This window comes from Cydia strobilella, chromosome 11 (genome assembly GCF_947568885.1).
Source record: "Cydia strobilella chromosome 11, ilCydStro3.1, whole genome shotgun sequence".
NCBI lineage: Eukaryota > Metazoa > Arthropoda > Insecta > Lepidoptera > Tortricidae > Cydia > Cydia strobilella.
This window is the reverse complement of record NC_086051.1, coordinates 1,647,603-1,668,428: the sequence shown is the minus strand read 5'-3', so window position 1 is coordinate 1,668,428 and position 20,826 is coordinate 1,647,603. Positions and strand designations below refer to the sequence as shown.

Genomic DNA, 20,826 nt, shown 5'->3' with positions numbered 1-20,826 from the left:
GGGATGTACGGATCAAGTCTTTTCCTTGCGATGCATAGCCGAAAAGTATTTGGCCAAAGGTCAGAAGGTCTATTGCGCTTTCGTGGATTTGGAAAAGGCTTATGACAGAGTGGTGAGGAATGAACTTTGGTCGGTACTGTCGGTGTATGGATTGAGCGGCCGTCTCATTCAGGCACTGAAATCGCTCTATGAGGATTCCAGTGCTTGTGTGAGAGTAAACGGGTCGTACACTGAGTGGTTTAGCATCGAAAAGGGTGTTAGGCAGGGATGTGTAGCGTCACCGTGGCTGTTTAATCTGTTCATGGACAGTAGTTTGCATGATTTGAGAAATGATGAATGTGGGCTGAGAATGAGTGGGCTACCCGTCAAATGTCTTCTTTACGCTGATGACCTGGTATTGCTAGCGTCATCGGGTGAAGAGTTGCAGGAGATGGTAACTAGAATGCATGGATCTTTTGAAAGGAAAGGAATGAAAATAAATGTAAGTAAGACGAAAGTTATGGTATTTGAAAAGGAGGAATATATGACAAACTGTGGAATTTTGATTGGTCAAGAAAGAGTAGAACAAGTGAAAGAGTTTGTGTATCTGGGAACATTATTCACTAGGGACGGTAAGCATGATAAAGATATTGAAAGGAGAGTGAGTGCTGGAAATCGCGTGAATGGGGCACTTAACGCTTTTATGAGCAGCCAGAAGGTGTCGCAAAAGGCACGTTTGGCTGTGCATAGAGGGGTGCTGGTGCCTACACTTATGTATGGTAGCGAAAGTTGGGTATGGCAGAAGAGGCATCAGAGCCAAGTGAATGCAGTGGAAATGAGAGCGTTGAGGAGTGTGTGTGGTGTGAGATTACAAGATAGAATTAGGAACAGTGTGATTAGGGAAAAGTGTGGACTGAGCGAAGAAGTAGTGACAAAAATTGAGAAAGGTATGTTGAGATGGTTTGGACACGTGGAAAGAATGAGTGAAAGAAGGCTAACAAAGAGAGTGTATATGGGAGAGGTAGAAACAGGAGTTGGAAGGGGCAGACCTCGGCGGACTTTCTCTGATCAGATCGGGGAAATCCTAAAGAAAGGCCAGGTCAAGAGCACCCTAAACCGGCGAGCGTGTATGAGGAATGTTATGAAAGTGAAGGAAGCGAAAGAGGTATGTCAGGATCGTAGCAAGTGGAAATCCGTGGTCTCTGCCTACCCCTCCGGGAAATAGGCGTGATTATATGTATGTATGTATGTATGTATGTACTTTATGCTGTCTAGAAGGAAGTTTCAAAATTTTACTTTCTTCCTAAAATCCGGCTTCAAAACAAAATGCGAGTTAAGGTGGTCGAGTTTGTCTACATGGTTAGAGGTATGTTTGCAGCCTTCGCAGCGGTCGCCGACGCCGCAGTATATGTCAAATGCAGGTTTTGCTAACTAGTACATACCTAACTAGTAGTATGTCTACATACATACAAACTTTCGCTGTTTTTTTGGAAATAGTGTCATTTTCGTTATCTTACTTTATGCTGTCTAGAAGGAAGTTTCAAAATTTTACTTTCTTCCTAAAATACGGCTTCAAAACAAAACAATGCGAGTTTAGGTGGTCGAGTTTGTCTACATGGTTAGAGGTATGTTTGCAGCCTTCGCAGCGGTCGCCGACGCCGCAGTATATGTCAAATGCAGGTTTTGCTAACTAGTACATACCTAACTAGTAGTATGTCTACATACATACAAACTTTCGCTGTTTTTTTGGAAATAGTGTCATTTTCGTTATCTTACTTTATGCTGTCTAGAAGGAAGTTTCAAAATTTTACTTTCTTCCTAAAATACGGCTTTAAAACAAAACAATGCGAGTTATGGTGGTCGAGCTTGTCTACATGGTTATAGGTATGTTTGCAGCCTTCACAGCGGTCGCCGACGCCGCAGTATATGTCAAATGCAGATTTTGCTAACTAGTACATACCTAACTAGTAGTATGTCTACATACATACAAACTTTCGCTGTTTTTTTTGGAAATAGTGTCATTTTCGTTATCTTACTTTATGCTGTCTAGAAGGAAGTTTCAAAATTTTACTTTCTTCCTAAAATCCGGCTTCAAAACAAAACAATGCGAGTTATGGTGGTCGAGTTTGTCTTATATAACTTCAGCCTTCGCAGCGGTCGCCGACGCCGCAGTATATGACAAATGCAGATTTTGCTAATACATATTATTAACGAATAAAGTAAATATGAAAATTATTAACATTAAATAATTTTACGGCACGGTACGATACGGTACGGTATTTTTAGTACTTATGTCTCACTATTCGATGAAAATTATATTTAAATTTATTTAATTGCGTAATTTCAGTCGACCATAGATGATCTGTTTAGATAATCATCAGCCAAGGTAGTCTAGGGAGTTTTATAGTTAAAGTATAATAGTCACTGTATCTAGTCTCTTTTTTTAAGGGTTCCGTACCCAAAGGGTAAAAACGGGACCCTCTTACTAAGACTCCGCTGTCCGTTTGTCCGTCTGTCCGTCTTTCTGTCACCAGGCTGTATCTCATGAACCGTGATAGTTAGACAGTTGAAATTTTCACAGATGATGTATTTCTGTTGCCGCTACAACAACAAATACTAAAATGTAGTAAAAGTATGGAACCCTCGGTGGGCGAGTGACTTTTTTTAACAAGTACAAGTACCTACTGCCCATAAGAAAAAGTATGACTCGTTTATTTTTGGCATAGAGAATGTATGACGTAGAACTTAATAGTTAAAAAAAACAGAGTATCGTAATCTAATACACTTTTCTAAATTCAGGGGTTCCACTCCCTCTGTGTCTACCTTTTTCGTCGTAGGTATGCACTAAAACCTTAGAAATCTAATTGGTAGCCTATTTAAACGTTTCCTAAAAAGTCTCCACGGCACACATCATAAAAATCTTTAAAAGATCCGTAAGCTGTGTATGTGGGCATTTACATTAATTACCTAATTAATTATACACGTACGAACTTTTTCGTCGTAGGTATGCACTAAAACCTTAGAAATCTAATTGGTAGCCTATTTAAACGTTTCCTAAAAAGTCTCCACGGCACACATCATAAAAATCTTTAAAAGATCTGTAAGCTGTGTATGTGGGCATTTACATTAATTACCTAATTAATTATACACGTACGAACGTAATAGGTACATTTATAAACGCCGATATATTACGCATTAAATCTACCAAATTATCATTTACATAAAAACCTTGACAGTCAACGGATGGAGTTTGAACCATTAACACTATTATTTATTCTTTATCCACGGTTTTTCGCATTTCAATTAAGCCCCATTAATAATCAGTAACCATGCCACTAGCCCTTGAAGATTCCGTTCCGACCTTAACACTTGATTCTTGTTTAATGTCAAAATCCTTGATGCTAAATTAGACTTATGCCAAACGGGTATTAGATAATTTACATATTGGAGGAAAAATGTCAATTTTAAAGCTATATTATATATAAACTTGATTAAGGACCTACTTGATGAATGTTTTTTTTTTAAATTTAGTTTTCACTTTTCATTGAAGTCCCCGGCAAGCTCGGTTTTCCATACAAACGTTACGCTCTCATTTTAAAACGACTAGCTAGATTGCTCTGAAACTTTGTACTTACAATAGGATAAGGTATATCTAGGTCTGTAATTAGTTTATGTAGCTTCAGATATCATAGTTAAAGATACAGCGAATTTAAGTTTTTCATACACTTGTTTTTGCTCTATTTCGTTTGTTTTATAAACTAGAGCTATATAAAATAATTAAAGACCTAGATATACCTAATGTCTTTGTATGTGCAAAGTTTTATTACAATCCAACGTATTTTTAAAATGAGAACGAAACTCCGTTTGTATGGGAAGGTGAAATTCGGCCGAGCTTTTTTTTCTTTTTTTTTATACCACGTCGGTGGCAATCAAGCATACGGCCCGCCTGATGGTAAGCAGTTACCGTAGGCTATGGACGCCTGCAACACCGGAGATATTACACGCGCGTTGCCGACCCTTAACCTGTACACTCCTTTTTTGAAGAACCCCATACTGTAGCCCCTAGGGAAAACCTCGGCAGGGAGCTCATTCCACAGCCGAAGCGTACGCGGGAAGTTCCTCTTAAACCGCACAGTACGCGACCATTTCGGTGCTTGCCGGGGACTCTTAATGCAGAGGGTACCTACCTACTTTTGAACGCGATCTAAATAGAAAATGTTTTTTACAGTACATATGGTGCTACTTTCTCGCACTAGTGCGTAAAAGAGCACTTTTCGTGCATACGTCGAAAGTTTAAAGGGCCATATGTACTGTAAAACGTTGTACGACACACGTGCGAATAGGTAATTCGCAACTCGTGTCGATTTAAAACACTCCCTGCGGTCGTGTTTTAATTTATCGCCACTCGTTTCGAATTTCCTATTTTCCGCACTTGTATCGTAAATAACTATTGTGCATTTTTTCGATTCGTCGGTAATGCAGCAAATAAAGCGGTTTAGTGTTTATTCTTGTGATAAGTGCATTTTTTCTTGAATACTGGTTATTTTCTATCTATTTATTTTCACATACTTTTAATACGTCGATTCGTTGCTGTGTGGTTGCTGTGTACTTGTGTAGTACTCAATATTTATTTATTTGAATAGCTTCATGCTAATAGTATTATCAAATATGTTATACATTGTGTACTGGTCAATACTCTTTCAGAAGTGTATGTAAATTATAATAATTTAATGAAATTAACGAATTGGTCACAAATATTAGCGCATGCGTGTTACATTTGTCTGCGACTTTTATAGTTCGTAATTCTTAATACAACTGGAGCATTCAGACTATCGTATGAGAAAGTTGCAGTTAAAGCCAAAATCAAAATATATATTTTTATAGGCCGCTCGTTCATCTACGCAGTTATTTACAAGGCGCTGCGCAGCTGACTGTGCGCGCGCGCATATACTGTGAATTTCGGCAAGTGGCCGCTTTTGCATTCCGGCGAGTTCGTCGCCTCGGCCAAGGCCAGCCCCCGCCGGTGCCTCCCTACCTGCTAATAAGATGTGTGACAACGCGTACGCGGAAATATGTAGACGGACAAGTGTGCAAAAATATGTAAACACCGATGATGATTCCGTCTCCCCGTCTCCATAGGTCTCCAACCATCTTTAACACCTTCTAATAAGACGCATGTGACAACGCGTAGTCAAGTGTGTAGATATGCAGACAGGTTTGTTCTTCTCCTTGTCCTTTTCCCATTATTTGGGGTCGGCTCTCCTAGTTATATTTCGCCAGGCTTCTCAGTCCTGGGTCGTCTCAGGTGGGATTTGGGCTTCTTCCATACCCCTCTTTACTTTTGCCAGCCATGTTAGTCGGGGTCTTCCTCGTCGCGATTGTGTGGGGAACATATCCAACACCTTGCGTGTCATGTGTTCGGGTTCTCGGCGCATGACGTGCCCAAACCATCGAAGTCTCCCTTCGGTTATTTTTTCGGGTAAAGGTCTCACTTTAAAACTACCACGGATGTAGGTGTTACGGATACAGGCGGGTGCGCAGTATGTAAACATTTTGACAGGATTATTTCAGAATTTTTTGAAGACGCTGGTTCGATCTCGTCCCTGGGCACTTCCGTTCCGTACCCAAAGGGTAAAAACGGGACCCTATTACTAAAACTTATCTGTCCGTCTCTCTGTCTGTCACCAGGCTGTATCTCATCAACCGTGATAGTTAGAAAGTTGAAATTTTCACAGATGACGTATTTCTGTTGCCGCTATAACAACAAATACTAAAAAGTATTTAAAGACATTTCACTCAAATTTTACATTAAATAATACATAGTTAAAAATTGTATAATTTACGGAACCCTTGGAACGCGAGTCCGACTCGCACTTGGCCGGTTATTCTTTGACATCTATTTCACTATTTCAGTTTAGGAAGTATCTTTAGACATGCATGTTTGTGACTTGTGAGCGTTTACTGCATCTCAGAACTCGACAAATCGACCCTAATAACTGATTAAGCGGGCCAAGTGTCCAAAATCATCAGAGAGTTTTAAGCATATCGTCTGCTTAACTTATTTTCTTACTGACTAAGATTTTGATGAGATGAGGCCTAAAGACAACTTAAGCTCTGATAAGTTGATGATGTAGGCTTTTGCACACTTTTATTTGTGGTATTTTCTATAAAAAGGGCCCTTATTGCCGATGGCGCTTACGCCATTATTAACGATGCTCCGATATAAATAAAATGCCGCGCGGCGCTGTGCGGCGTAAGCGCCATCGACAATAAGGTCCCTTTTCATAGAAAACGCCCCATTTTAGCTTCACTGAGTAGGTGTATTACTTACTCATATTATATGTGTGATTCAAATCTTACAACTTAAATATGAATTACACTGATATAAACTCACGATTTTTACTCATTATTATTCACAACGACGGGACTTAATCGCGTAAAATAAGTTTTAAATTTACCTCCGACGTTTCGAGGACGGCGTTGTCCCCGTGGTCTCGAAGAAGACTGGCTAAAGTTGACATCAACATCTTCTAGGCGCGCGAGTTAAGTCCCGTCGTTGTGAATAATAATTAAATATGAATTATTTTTCAGTAGCTATCTGATTCACGCACTGCGGTTTTTTCAAAAGCGGCTCCGCAACCGCAAAAATTGTAACGTACGGCATGCTTTATAAGCGCACGCACTTAAAAGACTGAAACCGCAAGAAAAAAACCGCAATGCGTTCTAAGCCTAAATTTTAAGTACATACTTTCTTAATTCCGATGACAATGCAATAATATGAAGTACAGTCAGCAATAAAAGTGTGTATATCACCTAAGAATTTTTGTCAGTAACTTTTAAATCCGGGTAGAAAAAGTCACAAAGGCCAAGCTCACGCAGGCACACCTAGTGGCGCATTTAATGTCATTTCTAGCATAGTTCATGACCGGCCAACGAATGACATCACTCGGTTAGGCCATCTGCATTTCAACGTGAGTCACTGGGCGTTTCTAGACTTTCTAGCACCTAGCGTTAGATAATATAGGTAATCTAGGTCTTGCTAAATCTACGCGTGCGCATCGCTTAAACCTGGAAATTAATATTTCAGGGAAAATAATATTCGTAAAAATGTTAGGTTATGTCAGTTATGTGTCAAATGCTAACAAAATCTGTCATATTTGTTTACATTATTTGCAAGTTCTATTGACGACGACTTGTACGGAAATAGTCACGTGACTTTTCATAGCACTTCAGACAAGCGAATTAAAAAAAATCTTTGAATGCAGTTTTGTTTCTTTAAAAAAAAAGAATGTTTCCTTTAAGGCCGTTCCATCGGTTTGCCGCTGTCACTGTCACATTTCGCAAGAAAGAACGGGAAAGAGCATGCGCGCCAAGTGTCAATTTTGATCGAATTTTGTCGACTTTTATTTATTTTTAAAACGTTACCTTACAATATCGAAATTCGAAAGCTATGAAATTACTATTTAAGTTAAGGTTGTTTTTTCTTCTTTTTTTTGTTTATAGTATCACATAATAAATAACCGAGTAAAGTTGGATTAAAAGTCCGAGCTAGAGGTTACTTTGGGAATTAATTGTATCGAGCGAAGTGTCATAACGTGTATCGGAAGCTATGATATTAAAGATAATATAGTCAAGAACTACATATATTTTTTCCACGTCTACGGATATCAACGCCTCTTAGAAAAACATGATCATATAAGGAGATTTTTCGCCTTTGGCTCAGGGAACCGCCTTAAGTAAAATGAGCTAACTTAAGGTTTTAAGGCACGTCCCCGGAGGGCCCATAAATTTTTTCCACACTGTATACAAGCCGTACCTATGTATAGCTGTAGTGTATGGATATATGAGGACGTCATATGCGACGTTCAGCTTTAAATAGATTATCCAGACCAGAGCACATTTTATGACACCTGACCTATGACGTCACCAACACCTACAGATTCAAGAAACGACACGATATTATTGAAGGTGGGGTTAAAAGATCTATAAATACCAAAATACTTTCTCGGTTGCATCCTAATGAAGCAGCAAACTTAAACCGGCCAACTGCGAGTCGGACTCGCGCACGAAGGGTTCCGTACCATTAAGCGTAGGTTGAAGTCGTTCTTATTGACTAGATGTTCCTATAGTATTGAGGAAATACTTGATAGGTCGCTAATTTAAGGTATTTATAATTGTTATTTAGTATTAGTATAAATGTGTTTATTATTATTGTTATTTATAAATTGTATTTAATGTGATTTCTGACACAATTATTGTATTGTTTAAGAATAAAATAAATGAAATGAAATGAAATTACGCAAAAAACGGCAAAAAAATCACGTTTCTTGTATGGGAGCCCCACTTAAATATTTATTTTATTCTGTTTTTAATATTTGTTGTTATAGCGGCAACAGAAATACATCATCATATGTGAAAATTTTAACTGTCTAGCTATCACGTTCATGAGATCGTCTTGAGACTCGTCTTGGATTAGTACAGATGTGAAATTATATAAGTCTTTATTATTCGACATGATAGAATTTAGTAATACACACCCAAATTATGACTCAATAAATAAAATTATACATGACATGAAAATTCGTTATGACAATTTAATTAAAAATAATAAATCTAGTCACTACAATAATATAATTCAATCTAGCACTAATACATCTAAAGCCATGTGGAATGTAATAAATAAGGAACGGGGAAAACATAACAGCCCTATTTTAGATGTGACAGACGTTGTTCTAAAAAATGATGGGACAAAGTTTAGTTGTAAAAAACATGCATTAGATGCTATGAATTGTAGGTTTCTGGGTGCGGCGGAGGCGTGCGGGGCGCCGCGCGCTGATGTTGCCTGCGCCCTGCGCCAGCTGCGCGATGCACGGCCCGCCGCCGCCGCGAACTACTTGTTTACCCTCCGTCCTTTTACAGCGGATGAGGTACACCGGCTAGTTTCTTCATGCATTCCACCTAAGGCTTCAAAGGACGTTTATGGAGTAAGCATGAAGCTGCTAAGGCTGGCGCCATTCCCATTAGCTTTTGCGATGGCAGAACTCTTTAATCGCTGCATAAAAGAAGGCACTTACCCAGATCCGCTCAAAATAAGTAAGGTCGCTCCTATCTTCAAAAGGAAGGGTAGCAGAGGGGATATGGATGGCTATAGACCGGTATCAATCATCCCGGCGATAGCTAAAATATTCGAGCATGGCCTAAGTTCCCGTCTCTCTCAGTTCCTAAAAGAGACTAATAGTCTATCTGAGAGACAGTATGCGTACCGTGAGGGCCGATCCACTACATCTCTGTCCCGTGAACTGGTACGGCGCATAGTAGCTGCCAGAGAGAGTCAGCAGCAAGTCGCCGTCTTGTGCTGCGACCTCTCGAAGGCATTCGATGTGGCCGACCATGCAGTGCTTACAGGCAAGCTGCGCCACTACGGCATTCACGACAAATCGTTGTCCTTGTTCACGAGCCTACTCCAGAATAGGACACAAGTTGTGGTAAGTGATGGTGGGAAAGTGAGGTCGGATCCATTGGGCGCACAGATGGGGGTTGCGCAAGGATCGTCAGTTTCAAATTTGCTTTTTTCGCTGCTCTTAAATGACCTGCCAGACGCTATAAAAGCCGGCGAGGTATTAATGTATGCTGACGACGTTGCTGCAATTGTTACTGCTCCAAATGTCGATGGCGTCGAGAAGGCGTTGAACGAAGCAGCGGCGCAGCTTGCCCATTGGTTTAGAACCAATGGCTTGGCTCTTAACCTACGGAAGACGCATTTCATGCAATTTGATTTATCAGGTCGTCAGGCAGCGCCGCTGGCAATAAGAATTGAAGAAACGCTACTCGATCAAACTACTAGCACAGCTTTCCTGGGCTTTGAAATAGACTCGGGCTTGAAGTGGGATCGTCATGTTGATAAACTGTGCGGCAAAGTAGGCAGCGCGTGTTTCGCCCTAAGTCAAGTCGTCAAGTCTGTGACTCCGGAGGTAGCCCGTACATGCTATTTTGCTACAGTCCACTCTCTAATACAGTACGGGGCGGAGCTCTGGGGGCGCTGCGCCGAGTGGGAGAGAGTTTTTCGCCTCCAGAAACGTGCTATACGCATCATCTCACGGGAGCCGCTAGATGCTCCGGCGAAGCTACTGTTCAAAAAACTAGGCATTCTCACATTACCCGCAGTAGTAATTATGCAAGTGGCTGTGTACGTGCGTGAACACCTTACGTCCTATAAAATGAACGCAATGGTACACGAGTACAATACGCGAAACGCACACAAGCTCGTGGGTATTAGCCACAAACTTGCGAAGTCGTCCAAGCTAACTCACGTGATGGGCCCAACGGTCTACAACAAGTTGCCAAGCATTGTCACTGAGGCTACAAGTCTGCATAGCTTTAAACGCCGTCTAAAACACTGGCTTATTGAGCGCTCGTTCTATAATTACAATGAATTTTTAATGTATAAGGGCAGCTAAATGCTGAATTTTATTATTTTTATATTACTATTATAGATGTTATAATAATTTCAATGAATTTGTGACTTTACTATTTATATACTTAATGAATTATTGTAATTTTTAATGTAAGTTATTTTACTGTTATTTTAATATGATGTAACTTAATCGATGAACTTTACTGTATAGTAATTTGATGTTATTTAGCAACTGACTTGTAAATTGGCTTTATAAAATAAATGACTATGACTATGACTATGGCTATGAGATACAGCCTGGTGACAGACAGATAGACAGACGGACAGAAGAGTCTTAGTAATAAGGTCCCGATTTTACCATTTGGGCACGGAACCCTTAAAATGATAATTAACATTCCTTTTTTTGTGTCATGGCTAGAAAACGAATGATCAAATTATCCTTCTGTTAAGTACTATAAACGCTAAAAAGGGGGCGTTTTAGTACACCCAGATTCGCTAAGTACTTACGTCATTTAATTGCGTAATGCTAAACCGTAGGTGTAGGTGTAGGTCGTAGTCTACCATGCGTCACTTATGCACTTGTAAGAACGTGGCGGTCATGATGACATGCGATAAAACCGCAACCATCGTAGGCCCGTTGCATTGACAATCTCTGAACTGACTCGCTCACAGTAAATACATGTAATTAGGTAACATGCAAGAGTAGTACATGTATACATCACATGAAGATCTGACTTGGTATTTATCGTAGGAATATGGAACTAACATTTGACTCGGTGAATTTATGATTAAGAGGAAAGCGGATCAGCCGAACTTCTTTGAACATTACGCTTGCGAAATGTAAAAAAAAGTAAATATTAAAGTTCAATACATTACCTTTAAAGAGCACTCTAATATAAAAAAAATATGTATATAAACATTTGCAGAAGTAACTGTTTCGAAAGTAAGAAAACAACGTCCCTCGCTCTAATTTTTCAACCGGTGATCCAAAAATTAAAATAAAATACGGTTTAATACATTATATTCTGCGAATGTCACATTATGTGTGACGTACAGGTTTGGGTTAAGTGTCATATTGTATGGAATTTTGAGTTTCCAAAACGTTCCGCTTGGCGCTCTGTTCAAAATCCCATACAAAAATAGACATAACGTAAACGCGAATGCTCGTCACGCTATCGAATGTATACACTAGGGGTTCTGAATCGCATTAGTCCGATCTTTTTTATGGTTCCGTACCCAAAGGGTAAAAACGGGACCCTATTACGACTCCTCTGTCCGTCTGTCTGTCACCAGGCTGTATCTCAGAACCGTGATAGCTAGACAGTTGAAATTTTCACAGATGATGTATTTATGTTGCCGCTATAACAACAAATACTAAAAAGTACGGAACCCTCGGTGGGCGAGTCCGAATCGCATTAGTCCGATCTTTTAAAATAAAGATAAACGTTTGTCAAAATCCATATATCTTAACTAAGACATTAAATAGCAATTCATTATCAATTCGACACGCTGCTTCCTCACTGGTGTCGAAACGTGAATATGTAATGATCGTGACTTTGGATCAGTAAAATCGCACTGGTTATTCAAGTATTATGATAACGTTTATCGTATATTTAGTTTGCCATGTGTTCTGTGGGGTAATATTACAGTGGGTAGCCTCATCTAGAAATGGTTGACTCATTTGTCTGAAACGTAAATGGAGGATAGTTGGCGCCTTGGAATAAAGTATTTCTGTTGTTTATTAAACCAATATGTACTTCATTACCGAATTTTAAGTTTGTGACAAAACAAGAGGCAGAAGTGAAAAAATATTTTTTAGGTATATTTTCGTTCCATCAGTCCTATTACTAAAAAAAGGACAAATGAAATTCTAAATTGTCTATGCGTGATCAACCAGCCACGCCTGTATGTTTAGTTTTTATCGTTTTGATTTGAATTTAGATTTTAGGTTAGCAGACATGGCAGATAAAATCGTGACCATCTTAGGCCTAATAAGATAAGGCCATAAATCACTGTACAATTTAACCAGCATTTTAATAACCCTCAATTAATGGGCAACCAGCAATTACATGCAAAAAACTTTGGCACACCGTCCCAGGTCTACGAACTTTAAAAAAAGTTTATTTTTGTCTATTAAAGTTTGCCAACTGTAGGAGACAGCGCCACTGCCAAATCATAGACGGGTCATTGTCTGTGGTCGGTTCTATTAAAAAAAAGGGACGCTTTCTGTTTTGGTCGCGTGACACAAACTTCTAAAACTGTTGGTAAAAGGGTTTTGCCACGTAATGTTGTGGACGGAGACAAAATGTCTGACAAAACATCAATATTTACAAATTTTAATTATGTATTTACGTTTGAGGACATACACCTTCTTAAACTTCAAAGCTTGGCGCCTTTGCCATTGTTTTTTTATATACGCATTTTGTAAGGTTTCTTAAAAAATATTAACTCATTATTTATTTGTATTATTCTGGGTGCTCCTTAATTACCACCGTTTTTCAAACCTCTCAGTTTGGGCTAGGATTATCGTACTAGAGATATCGTTGTTCTAACACAGGGTCACCATATGTAAGGAGTTTTTGGTTCTTCGTCAGGGTTGCGGGTCTGCGGGGGGACTTGACGAGTGTCAGGATTTTTTAAAAACCTCAACCTTTGAGAGAAATTAACGTCCTGGGAATGTTACGATTTTTAAGATGGTCCGGATTTTTTCAGAATATTCCATGTTTTCCTACACTTTCTATTTCTAACTAAACTGTGCCTTGATCACTGCTCAAAGCAGTCGTGAGCGGAACGCGCCCAAATGACACACCAAAGCAAAGCTCAGCCCCTGGACGAAGCCAATGGCCTTTCGTATGGCGTCTTTCCAACGCGCGCATGTTCCCTATTTCCCTTTTCCTTCTCAACGTAGGCTCACGATGATTTATGACTAATTACCAATTAGTCAAGTGATAATTTGAGGGTCCGTTGAAATGTCTTCCTTGACAATCAAAATACAAATAACACAACAAATTCATTCAGAAACGCCGTGCGCTAACTTTGCCGGTGCTAAATAAAGTCTTGTAAACGTTCCAAAATCTAAAAGTGTCAATGTTGGGTAATAGGGTTTGTTGCCCTTTTTTCTAACCCGGGAAGCAATGAATACCTACAGAAGTTCAGTGACTTAGAATGTCAATCTACTAAATGTTTGTGGTGTCTTTTTTCGGGAACTTTTTAGAGCACAACAAGCTTTCTTATAAGGGTATAAAGACATATTAAAAATAACCTACAATTAGTAAGAAGTACAACGGCGAATTTATCCCTTTGAGCTTTGAGTTGTCGTATTCGCATATTTTGCATACAATACACTATACTGCCGTTTTAAACTCAAAATGGCCGTATGATAGTTATAGACGCCCGGGCCATCCGCAAATTTCGTCGGTCATAGCTTCAGCGATAATTCTTAAAATGGTTGAGAGATGTATATATAAGCTTCGAGCGTGAATGACAGCTGCCGCTCCGTATGCTCCGCCGCTGGTAAATAAAATTTCTAAGTAGTCATGTGTGTTTGAAACACCAAATGAATCCCTACTCATACTACCAGACAGATCAGCGACCGAAATCACAGTTAACAAAACAAAGCTCACGTGTCTATGAACTAACAAATCCCGCCATTTTAACTTTCGCTCACCTCCAGCCGATCCATTGTCTCGTGCTGAAATAGAACTAACTAGCGTCTACGCAAAACGACGTATGCATATGCTCTGTACTGATGTCTTGAGCTAAAATGATCGTAAGTCAGGTCCTGCATTTTGAAGAGGCGAATGGAATGACAGATGAGAAAAAGAAGACGTCTCGGTCACGGGTGCTACGAAACCCTCAGTAAAAAAAACAATGTTTTTTAACCGGAGTTAAACCTCCGCTGTTGGCGGGAAAAATATTTTCTTGGCAATGGGCTCACGTCATTATAAAAGGTTATAAACACTAGTTTATTTGGAGTAACGCTCGCAGACGTTTCTGCTTTATAAAAAAAAATTGGATTCGGTTTAGAAATAAAGCAAAAACATAAGATCACTGTCTCGGGCGAGACCTGAACTCACTACTCCGAGTCTACAGGATTACCATTTTTTGACACGAAAATTCATCCATGGGGGTGGGGAATGGAGGTGAAAGTTTAGGGATGCCACAATAGCTTAAAATGTCCGTGAACTCAAGCGAGCCCCTGTGAAAGTGAAAACCAAAATTCTTCAATTTAGGCATTTTACATATTATTTTTCAGAAAATAATTTAATTTGTTTTTATTTCAAGTAGAAACACTACTATATAAATTATAAACTGAAATAAAATAAAAGTAAACAAAATCTACCCTCAAATGGCTCCTTAAGCCAGTTGAGGGTAGTTGAAAACATTACATGATCAAATAATGTAGTCTTCGGTTACCGCGATAGTTACTCATGAAATAAAACTATGAAAACGGATTATATCGCGTATATTGAATTTATAATACATCCATTATTTGGTATTATAAATTCAATATACGCGATATAATCCGTTTTCATAGTTTTATTTCACAAATAATGTAGGTTAAAGTCAGGTCGTTCAGTGACAGCTCCAAGCGGTTTTGTATTTGGTTGGTTAACCAATAAATGTTTTAACTACCCGAAAATGTACAAATTGTTTGTTTACTTTTATTTAAATACCTAAAGATACAGAGATTACAGAGTATAAGAAAAAGTGACGAAGGCGTCCAGTGCCCCAGGCTGGAATCGAACCAGCGTCCTCTGCTATCGCGGCAGGTGCCTCGCCGGCTCCCCAGCTACAGTTTTTGTAATAAAATAAATAAATCAATACTAATGGTCTGCCACTATTTCAGTACAAGAATGTAGATACGACATTTTGCGCAACTAACGGTGCAAATGCCCTTTTGTTCCTGTTATCCCGAGGCCGACGACCGTCCCGTCTACCTAGGAGTATTATTAGCACCTAGATGCGAACACCTTTTACTCTAATTTGTGCATGCCGATCTGTTAACATAGTTCCTGTAGTGTTCAGAGGGACATACAACTTTATAATTTAAGAAGTTGGTTCGAATTAAAGTCCCGAGCTTTCCATAGATCTTCCGAATAGAGTTCCGAAGCTCTTAAGGTTTCCGACTTAAACCAACAATTTGTCATGTCATAATTTTAAACTAACACGGGACTAATCGCGTAATAACTTACGTTTATTTATGGCCTGACGTTTCGAACGTGACGTTACGTTCATGGTCACAGGCTGACTGGCGAGGAATTGTATCAACATCTTCTTATAGCTGCTCGGGTTTTGCGAACTACCCACACTTGATCTTGATTATTAACTTGTACGTTAGGGTTGTCGCTTTGCCTACACACAACACTCACGACATCCGATGGTATGTGATGGGATGTTTTTCCCTCCTTACATTTGCTAATCACTGGATTTCACGAAGACGAAATTCCCTGTCCCTCATTTTGATTGAAATTTCGATGTTTTCTGATTTCAATTGCTTCACGTACTTTCCTGCTGTAGTAAAGACGTTCCGTTGAGAGGACTTTGGGATTATGGAGCTCAATACAGTGGTTTGGTCCCGACTGTAGCAAATGTTCGGCTACCGCAGACTTATTTATTTCACGTTTTTTAATTATGAGTGAAAATCGTGTTAGTTTAAATCAATATAATTTGTTATATGTTAGGACTTGAAAAAAGAAAAGTTATTTCTTTCAGATAATGAAACCCAGGGGTGTAATAGAAACAATGGTGGTGTTAGAAAACTTAGAAACCTAGACCATACAGTCTACCTACGTAGACTGGTAAATTTACGAGAGCAGTGAGTTTGGGTCGGAAGGGTTTGGTAGTTTGAGTAAGGATTCGTTTTGTGACTCAAAACACTTGACTACTTTGATAATGACAATGTTTACCCACCAAAGCGACAGCTGACGTTCACGAGGCTTCATGATACATCTCCTTAACCTACACGTTATCGCAGACTAAATTTGCGGGTCTATGTATGACTGAAGATGAATACGTTATTAAGTCCCGTTAAAGTTAATAATAATGTGTCAAAAATCGTGAAAGTTTAAATCACCGTTCAGCGTTCTATTAGGCCTGATTTTCTCCTACGCTGAAGTCGGTCGCTGACGTCGGCCAAGCGTACCATCGGAAAAAATCTGCCGCGGACGCGCCTCAAATCAGGCCTAATAGAACGCTGAACGCTGATTTAAACTTTCACGATTTTTGACACTTGTGTTAATTCGTACGCTCGACCGACGTCAGCGACCGATGTCAGCTTAGGAGGAAATCAAGCCTTAATGCTGTTTGAAAGTATAGGTATACACCCGTTAAGATTATAGCCGATAAAATTACTTATTGTATGTAAATGACAATGTATAAAAGTGTAATCGAATCACAAAAAGTAGCTACTTAGCAAAACAAATGAGGAACCAGTAGATTTTCTTTAAACCTCTAAAACCTGTCATCCGTCTGTATGACGTAGCACAAGTGACTTACAAACGACATTTACATTCATATTTGTTAGACGAGGTCATATTCGTATCCTTTAAGGACCGGAATATCCTAGCTACAAATCAGTATAACACTTTAAACTCGCGTTTTGCACACATATTTATCGTTGAATCGCTTAAGTGATCTCGATGGAGCGCAAATTCATTAGGAGCACCTATTCCAGCCAGTGTAGTAAATCAATTCACGTTTAGTCTTAAAGGATCCTGGAATTTCCCCAGACTACTTTCTCAGTTCTCACCATATCCATATCGCTCTATTATTACTCAAAAAGTATAAAGTCCAATTCAGAATTTAGGATAAAAAAAAACATTTGTCCACCAACCACCCAGTGGATCCAAAAGGGGGTTTTTAAAGACTCCGGCACTTCCATTCGTCTAGTGTGATGCTCCAAAACCGTTGTGATTGAAAATGTAAGTATGTATATCGCGTTCCAAATTCAGACATTCGAAATTCAAATGTGCTCTGTCGTTTGGAGATCAAGGTTGACGGCCAAATTGGCATATTTACATTGTTTTTATTGTATTTTCGCTATAAAAAGCGGCCTGCTACAATCACGATAATCGACATGGTATGATATTTGAAACAGCGTCGAAAGTTCAAAACAACTATTTGCACTTGCAGAACAACTTCACCGAAGCCAATAACGTAAATAATAATAAACAAACAACTAGTAATTTTATTGTATTTGTCAATTAAATCTATAATTAATTCGTTTATTGACGTTTACCAAACACGATGAATAGAGTGAACTTGACACGGTGGCCTGAGCTAGATACGACACCGTTTTGATTATAAATGCATCAACATGATGTTGGTATGGAGGCCTATTCTGACTATGAATTGATCTAATTTTGACATCATATACGCAATGATTTGGCTTGCGATATCTACAAGGTATTTTTTCAATCTTTAGCTACTTTGCGAGGTCCGCACAACTTTAATTATTGGATCAATACCGAAATCGCGAAAAAATTATTGACTGCTCACAAAATGTACATCTGATCAGAAATGAATAAAAAGATCACATTTTTTCGCGCGTTTGAGATTGGCCTAAAGTTGTCCAGTAACACACATAGCTCTCAGAGTACAGCTAAGGGTTGACAAAACATCCTGAATCTGCGACTGATTATTAGAAAATAGTAAAAAACCGGCCAAGTGCGAGTCGGACTCGCGCACGAAGGGTTCCGTACCATTACGCAAAAAACGGCAAAAAAATCACGTTTGTTGTATGGGAGCCCCACTTAAATATTCATTTTATCCTGTTTTTGGTAGTTGTTGTTATAGCGGCAACAGAGAAATACATCATCTGTGAAAATTTTAACTGTCTAGCTATCACGGGTCATGAGATACAGCCTGGTGACAGACGGACGGACGGACGGACAGCGAAATCTTAGTAATAGGGTTTTTACCCTAAAAAAGGTCGAAGATCCAGGGGCAGACCCAGAACAAGGTGGTAGATGTAGTGCTAAAAGACATGACATGAAGAATGTAATGCAACTTATGCAAGGACGATGTCGTGGACAGGCCGAAGAAGGTTAAGTAGGAAAGCTGACCTCAACCTCACCACAATGTGGGATTACATACCTGGAAAGAGTGAGAGAGAGTAAAAATCAGAATTCACGTAGCGGTCTATACCGCTCCCCCAAATAAGATGAACCAATAATGGATCTCATACGACAAGATGGATCTTGTACGATTCAACAATCAGACAATTACGATCTCCATACAGTTCTATTAAGATCTGAATTGTTTGAGAGCAGCTCACGACACAACGATTGTGGAGACCCTTTGGAGATTTCGTCTATAATTGGCTAATTGTCGACCAATTAACGATTAGAATCGCTCAATAGACTAGTTAATTTATACAATTGCCCGCCATATGTAGGGCTGATTATACATTCAATTGTTACATGACACGATGCCCGCGATAAATTGATTGCTGGCCATGTTTTACGCATAGCGATTAGCATAATTGATTAACCGACGTCGAAAAGAAGGTTCAATTCGTCGAATTTTTTTTGCGTACATATGTTCCGGAATTTATCTTTAGGCTTTTGCCCAGCAGTGGGACACTATAGGCTCCCAATAATAATGATAAATAATTATATGTTCCGGAATTTATCTAAGGGCCACCCCGCACTAGCTTCTCCCGAGTCGGCGTCTAGTCAACTCTGCGCAACTTCTGCTCGGCGCAACGTTGGCGCAACTGCGCAGCGACGCCATTTTCCATAGCGCTAACTAGACGGCGGAACGGCCCACTGTGGAACGACGTGCTGTACTTGTGGTTTAACACGAGAATTTCCTGTTTTTCCACGATAACTATATTGTCCTAACAAAAAATTTATGAAATCTTATGAAAATTTATGAATCTGTTAAATGAGAGAATCCTGATCCTCTCTCCCAAATTTTACGATTCTTTGTCATCACCATAAAAAGTTCATCATCAAAAACAGAAAATTATAATGTCCAACAGCCCTAAGACAGCAGCACCTTTGATTTTTTTTCCCAGTTAGCCACAAATCACAATGTCGTTAAGTCCAATGGTAGGCATATTAGGTATCCAGGAGAAATAGATCGAACTTTCAAAATATTACAGGCACACCAAAATTGAAGTTGGTATTTTTTAAAGTGGAACTGCCGAAGAAGTAAGTACGAGTAAGTATTCTTCATTGCACCAATAATTATACAAAAGAAAAATAGAACCACGTAACAACATGTGGTACCATAAAATAGACGGAAATCCAATGATTTCCGCCCATCGTCAAGATGTAATGAGGTAGAATAAACGGGGGGAAGATTTTTATATCACCAAGGGAGGAGACTTTAAAAAGTTAGTGGACGACAGCTTCCATACAAACGTAGTACCCATTTTCCCACCTGGATATGGGCACTACGTGACGTCGTCCCTTTTCTTCTTAAATGGTTGGGATTCTGGGATTCACTGGTATATAGCTGGTAGGGTCTATAGTGCAATCCCTTTCGTTTAAACGAGAGAGTGTGCCGAGGAACTGCACAACCTTATTCCTCCGTCCCATTTTTACCACCGGACTACAAGACAAACGGCACTCCGGCATCACTTCATGGTAGGAACTCCAAAAATACGCACGAAGCGTTTTGCTTCCACATTTCTTATGCGAACTGCCAAGGAGTGGAACGCCCTGCCCGAGTCTGTGTTTCCGCATGAGTACAATTTGGGGCTTTTCAACGCAAGAGTTAATAGGTATCTCATAGGTAAGCGTGCTCCACCGTAGACCGCATCATCACTTACCATCAGGTGGGATCGTGGTCAAACGCCTGCCTATTCGTCATAAAAAAAAACGAGCGAACCTTCGCTCGGCAGTAAGATGTCTAAGCGCCAAGGGTCATTGTGATAATGATGCCTAGGCCTAATAAGCATCTATTAACTATACAGAATAGAACATAATTTTATTCAGATAAAGCACAAATTACAGAACATAAAATAGTATCTACCTACTACAAAAAACTACTACTTTGATGTACCTATTGTTTCTATTCATTGACTAATTAATTGAATAATTGGCCGTTGGAAATATTTGCATTCATTTATGCAGGTACAATGCTTGTTATGCCAAACTAGAAACCAATAGTGATGTCGGCGGATCGATATTATCAAATTAGTCTAAATCCATACTTTAATATTATAAATGCTAAAGTGTGTCTTTCTGTCTGTCACCTCTTACTCTGTCACTTTCTATGTGTTACCTCTTCACGCTTAAACCGCTGAACGGATTAAGTTTAAATTTGGCATAGAGATAGTTTAAGTCCCGGGGAAGGACATAGGATGGTTTTTATGTCGGAAGTCATCCCTAAAGGGGGTGAAAAGGGGGGTGGAAATGAGAAAATTAATGAATTGCCTTTAATTGGTGTTAGCAATTCACCATATTATGCTCAAAATTATT

The 20,826-nt window shown here is 39.3% G+C and overlaps 1 protein-coding gene across 1 annotated transcript in view; it reads left to right on the top strand.

Annotated features, from left to right (window-relative positions):
- Positions 1 to 20,826, top strand: part of LOC134745373 (tRNA dimethylallyltransferase) — a 331,000-nt gene that overhangs the window by 8,631 nt on the left and 301,543 nt on the right. The window lies entirely within an intron of this gene.